Source organism: Vitis riparia, chromosome 14 (assembly GCF_004353265.1).
Source record: "Vitis riparia cultivar Riparia Gloire de Montpellier isolate 1030 chromosome 14, EGFV_Vit.rip_1.0, whole genome shotgun sequence".
NCBI lineage: Eukaryota > Viridiplantae > Streptophyta > Magnoliopsida > Vitales > Vitaceae > Vitis > Vitis riparia.
In genome coordinates, this window is record NC_048444.1 from 11,330,993 (window position 1) to 11,343,413 (window position 12,421).

The window sequence follows — 12,421 nt, forward strand, 5'->3', positions numbered from 1 at the left end:
ATTTTGGAACCTATGCTTATAGGAGAATGCCTTTGGTTTATGTAATGCACCTGCTACTTTCCAAAGATGTATGTTGAGTATCTTCAGTGATATGGTGGAGCGAATTATGGAGGTTTTCATGGATGACATCACCGTATATGGAGGTACATTTGAGGAGTGTTTAGTCAATTTGGAAGCAGTTCTTCACAGATGCATTGAAAAAGACTTGGTGCTCAATTGGGAAAAATGCCATTTCATGGTACAGCAAGGAATTGTCCTTGGTCATATCATATCTGAGAAGGGTATTGAAGTTGATAAAGCAAAGGTGGAGCTTATTTCCAAATTGCCATCCCCAACAACTGTAAAAGGAGTAAGGCAGTTCCTTGGCCATGCAGGTTTTATATAGGAGGTTTATAAAAGACTTTTCAAGCTTTCCAACCTCTTTGCGAGCTTTTAGCTAAGGATGCTAAGTTTGTATGGGATGAAAGATGTCAAGATAGCTTTGATCAACTGAAGAAATTTTTGACAACAACTCCAATAGTGAGGGCCCCTAACTGGCAATTACCTTTTGAACTAATGTGTGATGCCAGTGACTTTGCTATAGGAGCTGTGCTTGGTCAAAGAGAAGATGGGAAGCCATATGTATCTACTATGCAAGCAAAACATTGAATGAAGCCCAAAGGAATACACAACTACAGAAAAAGAATTGTTAGCTGTGGTATTTGCCTTGGACAAATTTCGTGCTTATTTGGTAGGGTCTTTCATCATTGTTTTTACTGACCATGTCAGCCTTGAAGTATCTATTGACAAAGCAAGATGCAAAGCAAGGTTGATAAGATGGATTCTTTGTTACAAGAATTCGATCTTCAAATCAAAGATAAGAAGGAGTTGAGAATGTGGTGGCTGACCACCTCTCAAGGTTAGCTATAGCACATAATTCTCATTCCTTACCTATTAATGATGATTTTCCTGAGGAATCATTATGTTCCTAGTCAAAACTCCTTGGTATGCTCATATGGCTAATTATTAGTCACTGGTGAAGTTCCAAGTGAGTGGAATGCACAGGACAGGAAGCACTTCTTTGCAAAAATCCATACTTATTATTGGGAAGAGCCTTTCCTTTTTAAATATTGTGCAGATCAGATTATAAGGAAGTGTGTGCCTGAGGAAGAGCAACAAGGAATTCTAATCCATTGTCATGAGAATGCATGTGGAGGTCACTTTGCCTCTCAGAAAACAGCTATGAAGGTGTTGCAATCAGGCTTTACTTGGCCATCTTTGTTCAAAGATGCCCACATCATGTGTAGAAATTGTGATAGATGCCAAAGGCTTGGCAAGTGACAAAAAGAAATCAAATGCCCATGAACCTATACTGATAGTTGAATATTTGATGTGTGGGGATTGACTTTATGGGACCTTTTCCAATGTCTTTTGGTAATTCTTACATCTGGTGGGGGTAGATTATGTTTCTAAGTGGGTTGAGGCAGTCCCCTGTAAGCAAATGATCATAAAGTGGTTCTCAAGTTTTGAAAGAGAACATTTTTGCAAGATTGGGGTGCCAAAAGCTATAATCAGTGATGGAGGTTCTCATTTTTGCAATAAGCCTTTTGAAAGTTTGTTGCCAAGTATGGAGTGAAGCATAAGGTAGCTACACCTTATCATCCTCAGACTTCTGGCCAAGTTGAGCTAGCAAACAGGGAGATAAAGAACATACTGATGAAAGTGGTGAGTACAAGCAGGAAGGATTGGTCTGTTAAGCTTCATGACTCATTATGGGCCTATAGAACAGCTTATAAGACTATTCTTGGCATGTCCCCTTATCGTCTTGTCTATGGTAAAGCTTGTCATCTCCCTGTAGGAAGTGAATACAAAGCTTGGTGGGCAATCAAAAAGCTGAATATGGATTTGATAAGGGCTGGGGCAAAAAAGGTCTTAGACCTTAATGAGATGGAGGAATTGAGAAATGATGCTTATATCAACTCCAAAGTTGCAAAACAAAGGATGAAAAAGTGGCATGACCAACTGATTTCTACCAAGGAATTTCAAAAAGGCCAAAGAGTTTTACTCTATGACACAAGACTCCATATTTTTCCTGGAAAGCTTAAGTCCAGGTGATTGGACCATTCATTATCCATCAAGTACTCAATCATGGAGTAGTGGAATTATTGAATTCTGATGGCAAGGAAACCTTTAAAGTTAATGGATATCGTCTCAAGCCATATATGGAGCTGTTCAAATCAGACAAGGAGGAGATTAACCTCCTTGAGCCTCAAAAAGCCTAAACAAAGAAGGGTTTGATGGACTTGGTTTTACCAAAGTCCAAAATTTTTGTAAATTTTGTAAATTTTAAAGTAATATTTCTACTTTTGATCTTAGTTTTTGATCTTAAATTGTATGTTTTTGTGTAATTTCATCTGTTTGAATGATTTCAGATGGGAGAAATTGCAAAGAAAAAAATCGGGAAGAAATTGGAGCCGAAACAGAGCAAAAACAGAGCAAAAACAGGGGAGAATAAGAGCTCTGCGAGATTTCGCAGCCAAAGAGGATTTCTCTGCGAAAAGGGTTTTTTGTTGCGAAACCACTTCGCAACGCTTTTGAGCCCTCTGCGAAAATTTTCGCAGCTGCGAAACGACCTTTTGGCACACGAGTGCCACTTCGCAGCACAGGAACCCATTTCGCAGCTGCGAAGTGCTCTGCGAACCACTAAGGCTTAAAAAACGCCATTCCGCAGCACTTTCTCAGCGATTTCTCTCTTGCGAAGGATGTTCCGCAATTGCGAAACAGGTGTTTGGCACACGAGCGCCATTTCGCAGCACAGTGACTTCAATTTCGCAGCTGCGAAGTGAGCTGCGAAAGCGATTTTTGAATCCGAAGCGCCCAAATTTGCTGCGGAGCCGTTTTTCTTCTGCGAAACCCCAAATGACCTTTCATATTCTTATAACCGTTATAAATACCGGTCATTTGGGTTGCGAATCCATTTCAGAAAAGGGCAAAAATCGCAGCGACAGACCGTTCGTCTCTCTCCATAGTCCGACGCCGTTAGCAGCTCCAATCGCCCTCCGTTCATCGCCGCCGTGCCTAACCCTCGTCACCTCGCAATGGCACGAACCAGGGGCGCGAAGTCTTCATCCCCTTCCACCCGAAAGCGAACGCCGCGCGAAATGCCACTGCAAGCTTCAAGTCTGAGCCGCCGCGGCCAGAAACCGTGCCGCCGCGGGCAAAGCCCTCGCCAAAGAAGAAGCAGGCCAAACCACCATTGCAAACCCCTCCGGCGAACGTACCTTACCAGGTCAGGGGGCCGGCCCTCCAAAAACGAGCTAGGGTACAAAGCTCGGAGCCTATCGATTTAACAGGGCAATCCCCTGTTCCATCCCCTGTTTCTTCCCCTGTGTTGTCGCCTGCTGCGTCTCCTGCCCGTCTCCAATTCCATCTCCGGTGCCATCTCCGGCACCGCCTGCGAAGCTTCAGCAATCCAGCCGCCGCCTGTTGTGCCTCAAATTCCATCGAACCAGCTCCGGAAGCGGTGATTAGGCGGCCAATACTAGCTCAGCCTCCAATTGAAGGCAATTTGGATTGCCGAGACCGGCCATTCCATTCGGAGCTATGCTTTGACATAGCTGCTTTCAGCTGCGCCCGGAGCTTGAGGAAACATTCCAATTGCTGCGAAGATACCGAATGGAGCAATTCTGACACCACGCGAGACTTCTTCTACCTCAGAATAGCAATGGATTCTATCAATCCATGACTACTCGACAGGTCAGGGGATCCTACCTCAATTCATTTTGTTATTGATGGTAGGCATGGTATCTTGGGGCTCGGCAAATAGCTGAAGCTTTGGGCATTCCATATGAGCCCAGTCATTTCGATGATTTCAGAGCTTGGGCCAATCCATCTCAGCTAGAGATGGTGCATGTTTTGTCTGGAGGAGCATCCAGAAACCCGTACCTGCTGAGGGGGGAACTACCCCCAAAGATGTTCCTTATTGATGCCCTGTTGAGGCATAGTATCTTCCCTTCAACATTGGACTCAGAGAAGGGGAATTATGTTGGAGACCCTGTTTAAAATGTCTGAGGGCTATTATTTGCCCTCACCACCTGATCCTGGCAGCCCTTCTTTATTTGAAGAGAAGGTGCATAGAAAAAAATTGCAAAGGGCTGATTCCATCCCCCTTCTCTTCCCACGACTGTTGTGCCAAATTCTTGAGCACTTGGGATTCCCAGCAGAGCCTCAGCAGGAGAAAAGAGGATCTGTAGAGAGATTTTACTTTTGAAAAATGGAGCAACATGACAGCTTACAAGGTGGAGCAACAAGAGCTTCCACAGCCAGTTCAGGCTCTACCTGCCAGGAGAGTATCCCCACGCTTATACCTGAGGGTATGCCTGCAGCCTCTCCCTCCATGGCCAGTGCATCTCCAGTTCCTCCAGCAGCCCTGCTTCAGACAGCCTTCCACATCAGCCGAGCCTAGGATGGCCATCCCTATTCTGAGTATAGGGATCTATGCCAGGCATTGAGACATTGACAGCCTCTCAGAGCAGACTTGCTCAAGAGATGGCACTTTGAGATCTCACACAGCAGCAGATGATGGCTACTCAGGCTCACCATACTTTCATTCTGAGGCAGCTTCAGCAGCATCTTGGCCTCCCATCAGCTGAGGAGGAGGCCACTCCTACCACCATAGAGCCAAATGCCCCTCATCAGTCAGCAGCTCCAGCTTCAGCAGAGCCATCTCCATAGGCTATCAGCTTTAGCATTTCTTCCTCTGAACATTTCTATATCTTTAATATATTATCTTTTTGTGTATTTTGTTTTGGTTAGTCTTTGTGAAATCTCCTATTTTGATAATATATTTGTGGAGATTCTTTGGATTGTTGTATTACTCCCTTTTATAGCTGTTCACAAATGAGTAAAGTAATACAAAATCTAATTTTTGTTGTTAATTCTTAGCATCAATTTACTCTTTCTCCCTTTGCTCACATTGTTTATTCTTTTGAAACATGTGGTTTCTCCATTCAATATTCGAAATTGAAATCGATCAGGAGGTACCACTTCCTCCCTCTATTTTAATCGCTTTGTCACATTGGGGACAATGCTCAGCTCGGTTGGGGGGAGATGAAATGAGGAAGGAAGTTTGCTAAGTTGAAGGAAGTATGCTAAGTTATTTGATATTTTAGCTTTGTCTAGTAAAATAATTATGTTATTTTGGATAATTCAGTTGTGCCTAGTAATTTAATTGTAGTTTTTGCTTATTACTATAATCTCCATGGATTTTGAGGAAAAATTTTCGAATTAAAATAGGAGAAACTGAACTTTTGCTTTGCATCTAACTTAGAGTTTGGATTATGCTTGCTAAAGTGGTTCAATTGTTGAAACTTCTATTGAAATCAAATTTAGTCCTTTCCACTTTAAGCTATCCACATACTCTGCACAATAGATTCCTTTTATAAAATGAGAAACTATTTCCCCCTTGACTTAGAAAATTTTGGGACTTGGTACCTTTGACCTCATTTTAATGATATTGAGACACCTTATGAAAGGCCAATGAGCCTTTGAAAAAAAGAAGAGAAGAAAAAGAAAGAAAGCAAAATGTTTGCTTGCCTTGAAACCCGAGCAAGGTCTGAAAGGGTATATGGTGAAAACCTTTGAAACCTGATGCCCTAGCCTTCATTGGTTGGGAGTCACCGCCTAATGCTCGTTACAAGGGTGAATAGGTGGAGTTAGCATATGGTAGGCAAAAAGGGTATATGAAAAAGTCCGGGGTGAAATCCGAGGAGTTAGTGGTTGAAAGATCCTTAAAGCTTGATGCCCTAAACCTTAATTGGTTGGGAGTCATCGATGGACCCCCGTTACATGGACAAAACAGAAAAGAATGCCCCTTTAGCTCTTCACTAAAAAAAAAAAAAAAAAAAAAAAAAAAAAAAAAAAGTGTGTTCTCTGTTATTGAATTTGGTCAAGCTTGCTAAAGTGTTGAAAAGAGATAGGTTGGGGGGAGAAATTAGTTTAGCATGCTATATTTGGAATCTATCATATTACACTTAGATTTTTGTGGAAGATTAAAGTTTGGTTCTTTGAAAGTGAAAATGGTTTTAAAACTTCAATTTGCATAATGCATTCCCTTGATCAGTGGTATTTAGCAAGGTTGCTGATTTCTCTTGTTGAAATATTGAAGTTATAGTTCTTTAATGTTCCATGAGAGAGTTTTCAGTCATGCCTCTTAAATATTTTTTGGAAGTGATTAGCATGATTTGTAAATTATGGTAATTTGTTGTTTTGTTTTCTCTCCTTCATTGCTAAGGGACTAGCAATATGTCGGTTGGGGGAGTGATTACTACTCAAAAAGTGCTATTTGATAGCCTTTAATTAATCCTTTTAAACACTTTTGAGTAGTAGTTGGTGCCTTTTAACCCAATTAGCATGTTAAGGCTCCTTGCAATCAATTATAATCAAATTGCCTTAAGTTTTGGTGTTTTGATAGCATTTTGACCACCAAAGCATTACGAGATTGAGGAGAGTGATATGGAATCATTGGCAAGCAATAGGAAGCTCAGAGGCATGAAGAATCAGAGCCTTGAAGCTCTTATGCCATAAGCAAAGTGGAAATGCAAAGGGAAGCAAAGAGGATTCAGCCATGGAACACTCTTGATGACAGTCACTGCGGCTAATTTTGGAGCCCTTCCGAAGTCCATTTCCTGCATACAATATGTCATTTGAAAGCTTGGGAAGTCAACAATCCAATGCCTCAAACCGTGTGCAATTTGGATCTGAAATGAGGAAGCTACAGCCGTTGGAAGATAACTGCTCCAAGCTGAAAGGAGAAAGACTTCAGTAAAGTGCTGCGAAATCAGCACTTTTGTTGCGGAATGGTTTCGCAGCCTTTTTGTACAGTGCTATGGAGTTCCCCTGAAGCTTCACGCCGCGATGGAAGCCAAACACCTCAAGTTGGAAGTTCGCTTTGCAAAGGTGTTGAAGCAGCTGGCTGCTATGAAGGAATTTCGCAGCTCCTCTTGTGCACCTGCGAAATTTCGCAGACCTCATCTTTCACCTGCGAAGTGGTTCTCAGTGCTTCCTGATATTTGTAACCGACTCTTGGAGATATTTTTCATTAGTTTTTGTTGCCTAAATGCCTAAATTCTCCTTGTAATTCACCAATGATAGGTTTCCTTAGTTTTTAAGTTAGGAATTTGGCAAAATATCAGGGGATAGCTGTATTTGGGATTTTTGGTATAAAAGAGAGCCCGAGGAGCCTGTTCTAAGGGTGTTCTGGTTGTTGAACCTTTTGTAAGTTCCAAAGAAAGAAATACAAAGAGCTTTAGCTCTTCACTACCTTACCTTCTCTCTTTGTATTTTAATATTTTTACTAAGTTATGCACTCTCTGAGGAATCTTCCCCAGAGAATGAGTAGCTAAACCTCTTAGTTCCTTGGAGTTAAGGTTGCCGGGAAAGGTTCCAAGTGCATCAATCAGAAGCTTTGTGGTTTCAGCTATGAATGAAGAGTAAGTGTGTCCCGTGAATGGTTTCTAATGTTTTTAGTTAACTTAAAACACCTTGGAGTCACCTGGGCCAACACTTGGTAAGGCAAGTGATCTCTAACCATGGAGATGCACTAGTTTACCCCTTGCGAGCCTTTGGTAGGTGACTTGAAGGTAGGTTTTTCTAGAATAGCCAACACTTGGTAAGCTTTTGGACTCTTAGGAGACATCCATTAGTTACCTCTTGCGAGCTTTTGACGGATAATCCAAGGTTAAAGATCACCTTGAATGGTAAAGGCTAGTGAGAGGCTCAAACCATTGCAAGTTGTATCAGTGAGAGAATTAAAGCTGAAATCCAATTAAGGGATGCATTTATGCAGCACCTGTTAGGGAATTGACTTTATGTTAATTCTCTAATGTGAGGAATGGAACCAAGTGACCGGAGCTATGCTTTTGCATGAGAAACCTCCCCTGTATACCTGAATCTCCAAGGAATGCTTTTCTTCTTAAGTTATTTTCATCACTTGTTGTGTTGTTAATCTAAGTCCAAACCTTTTTCAACCAAAGCTTGTGTTTTATTTCTTAAACTAATCTTGAAATGAAACAACACCAATTCACTTTGAATTGGTATCATTTTTAACTTGAGTATCCTTCCCAGTGGAACGATCCTAGAGCCACTATGCTATAGTAGCTTTGTATTTGCTACCCTAGTTCATGGTGTTATAGGTTATAAATATTGTTGATTACACCCGCCATCAAGGAGCACCAGCTGGACACTAATCAGCTGAGACACCAATTAGGCATGAATCACATGCCTCGTATGATTTATGGCATGCTCGTCTTGGACATGTTAGCCATTCTGTTATTTCTTTATTAAATAAAAATGGCCATATTTCTTTTACCTCATTGTTGCCTTCTCCTTCATTATGTGACATGTGTCAAATTGCAAAAAACCATCGCTTGCCTTATTCTCGTAATGAACGACGCTCGTCTCATGTGTTGGATCTTATTCATTGCGATATTTGGGGTCCCTCCCCCATTAAATCAACTTCAGGATTTATTTATTATGTGTTATTCATTGATGATTATTCCCGCTTTACTTGGCTTTACCCTATGAAATTAAAATCTGAATTTTATGACGTCTTTATTCACTTTCAAAATCTTGTTGAAAACCAACATTCCACTCGCATCAAAATTTTTCACAGTGATGGTGGTGCTGAGTTTACAAGCAATCGTTTCAAAGCCCACCTTAGCACCTCGGGTATTCATTATCAACTCTCTTGCCCCTATACCCCCGCCCAAAATGGCCGCGCTGAAAGAAAACACCGACATGTGATAGAAATCGGTCTGGCCCTCATTTTCCATTCTCATCTTTCTCATCGCTTTTGGGTTGACGCCTTCAGCACTGCAGCCTACATCATCAACCATTTGCCCACACCGCTTCTCGAAGGTATGTCTCCCTTTGAGCTTCTCTATGGTTCCTCACCTAATTATGAGAATTTTCATCCTTTTGGTTGTCGTGTTTATCCTTGTCTGTGTGATTATATGTCTCACAAATTTTCCCCTCGCAGCATTCCTTGCATCTTTCTAGGGTATAGCCATTCCCACAAAGGTTTTCGTTGTCTTGATCCCACCACCTCTAAGCTTTATATCACCCGCCATGCTCAATTTGATGAACACCACTTTCCCTCTAGAGATGGCTCCCAGGCCCAACCCCCATCTTCTCTCCATTTTTTGCATTTCCTTGAACCAAGCATGCCTCATATTGACCCCCCTCCGATGTCTCATTTGCACCATTCTCCGCCTATTACACCGTCCAAATCTAACCCGTGTGTTATTTGTCTTGACCTAGTGGACAAGTCTTTGCAGGTTACTGACTCTTTTGTAGGTCCCTCTTCCCCGTCTCTAGGGCCTCGCCCACCTCCTGTTGCTTCTGATGTTGCTCATACTCTAGCTCCTCCGTTGGGTTCTCATCCCATGCTTACTCGAGCTAAAGCTGGCATCTTCAAGACCCGTCATCTGGCGAATCTCAGTGTCTTAAGCTCCTCTGGGCTTCTCTTTGCTCTTCTTGCCTCCACCTAGCCTAAATGATTCAAGTTTGCTGCTAAGAATTCTGCATGGCTTGCTGCCATGGATGAAGAAGTTCAAGCTCTGCAACATAATCGCACCTGGGTTCTAGTTCCTCGACCTGCCCACACAAATATTGTCGGTTCCAAATGGGTGTTCCGGACAAAATATTTGCCTAATGGGTCCATTGAGTGCCTCAAGGCTCGTCTTGTGGCCAAAGGCTATACTCAGGTACCTGGTCTTGATTACACTAACACTTTCAATCCTGTTATTAAGGTTACTACTGTTCGTGTTGTGCTCTCTCTTGCTGTTACCAACAGATGGCCTCTCTGCCAACTTGATGTGAAGAAGGCATTCCTCAATGACACTCTCACTGAAAATGTCTATATGGAACAGCCTCCTGGGTACATTGATCCCCGGTACCCGAATCATGTATGTTAGTTGAAGAAAGCTCTCTATGGCCTCAAACAAGGTCCTCGTGCCTGGTTTCAATGTTTCAGCTATTTTATTCTCACCCTTGGGTTTTCTTGTAGTCGTGCAGACACCTCTCTTTTTGTCTTTCATCAGCAGCCTGACATTATTTATCTCCTCTTGTATGTTGATGATATTATCATTACTGGCAACAACTCTTTTCTTCTTGATAGCTTTGCTCACAAGCTCAATTCTGAGTTTGCCACCAAGGATTTGGGCTCTCTTAGCTACTTTCTTGGTCTGGAAGCCACCTCTACTACTGATGGTCTTTTTATCAGTCAACTGACATATGCTCGGGATATTTTGACTCGTGCCTAGTTACTTGATAGCAAGCCTGTTCACACTCCTATGATTGTCTCTCACCATCTGACTAGTGATGGTCCTGCCTTCTTAGACCCCACTCTCTATCGATCCCTAGTTGGTGCCCTTCAGTACTTAACCATCACTCGCCCTGACATTGCTCATGCTGTCAACTCTGTTAGTCAGTTTCTGCATGCCCCTACTGCGGATCACTTTCTTGCGATCAAGCACATCTTACGTTATGTTAAGGGCACACTTCACTTTGGTCTTACTTTTCGCCCTTCTGCTGCTCCTGGTGCCCTCGTTGCTTACTCTGACGCTGATTGGGCCGGTTGTCTCGATACTCGCCGTTCCACCTCTGGCTACTCTATTTATCTTGGCGATAATCTGGTTTCTTGGAGTGCTAAAAAGCAACCCACTGTCTCTCATTCTAGTTGTGAATCTGAGTATCGTGCCCTTGCCACTACTACAGCTGAACTCCTTTGGCTCACCCATCTACTTTATGATCTTAAGGTCTCCATTTCACCAAAGCCTATTCTCCTGTGTGACAACAAAAGTGCGATCTTCTTAAGCTCCAACCCTGTTTCCCACAAACGGGCCAAACATGTTGAATTAGACTATCATTTTCTTCAGGAACTTGTTGTTGCTGGTAAACTTCGCACTCAATATGTGCCCTCTCATCTACAGGTTGTTGACCTCTTCACCAAAAGTGTTTCTCGCCCTCTCTGTGACTTCTTTCATACCAAGCTTCATGTCTGCTCAAATCCGACGCTCAGCTTGCGGGAGGGTGTCAAGGATACGGATACGTTACCTTAATTAGCGGCTCAATATCTTGTCCACAATTGGCTATTCCCTTGTACATATTTATTCCCTTGTACATATTTATTCTTTCTATTTTATGTACTTTGTAAATGGCAATATATAGAAGAAACACTCACCACAATAATGTGTGGTGTTTTTCTGCAAACCTTCACACTCTCATACTGGTAAGAGCTCTGCAGTTGATTTCTTTTTCATTTTCATCTTCTTTTTTTTTTTCTTTCCAAGAATTGCTTCCCTTCTTTTATCAATGCATCTTTTGCAGAAAAGAGGTCATTTGTTTTGTGTTTTTTGAAGTCTCTAAACCCTGGAAGAGAAGCCTAGAGTTTCCTTCTCTTCTATAAATTTGTTTATGAAAGCAAAAACTACTGTTATTGTTAATTTCTAAAAGCATACTTAGGAACCGTAAAGAACAACAGTTGAAGCTTGCTATGATTTCAACTATCACTTTATGCATGGGACCTACCCTCTATTCAATATTGTTATAGCTTATATTCCTATGGGCATTTTGGTTTTTTTTTTTTCTTTTGTTGTCTTTATTTTGTTATGTTTTATCAAGGAGCAGGAACTGTTCACATTTCATTTCTTGGAATTCCATCTTCAAAGTGATGAGGTTGTAAACACTCAGTTTTCTTTTCGCCCTTGGCTTACATGCTTAATTGGATCCAGTGAATTTCAAATGTTATCTGCCTAGCAGTTGAAAATGAGATATAGCCTATTTTGGGTGAGATGGGAAAGACATGGCACTAACTCTATTGGTTTCAATTTGGGGTGTTTGATAGAGAGACTAATGCAAATTAAGACGAGTCTAGAGGTGTATATCTAGGGATTGTTTGCATGGTCATCTCAAATTCTCAATCTGGTTCATCGATAAATAGAGTGGGTTCCATGGTTTGCGGACAACAGAATAAGGCACAAAGTACCTTATGGTAACCTCTTGCTGAGCTGATTCTATTGTGCCTATATATATGTTTGTTCTGTTTCTACATAGCTTATTTCCGTCTTTAGAGAATACTGACTTTTAGTGTCAATTTAATTTGATGTTTTGAAAAATATTAACAATAGTTTTGACAATGTGTTTCAGTCACATGTTTAGAACCTATATATTAAAGAAACATCTAACTGTTGGAATATTTGTTATTTGATACGGTGCGGTCGGTAACTTTGGGCAAATTTTTGTTCATGTACTTTTGTGATCTCTTTCACGCCAATGCGGATTGGCGTGAGAGCAATAGATCCAGCTGATGCTGGCCTAGGCTGGGTCTAGGCCTCTCTGCTCTTACTCTTCACCTCCTTTCGTATCCCATGGTTTTAGTCCC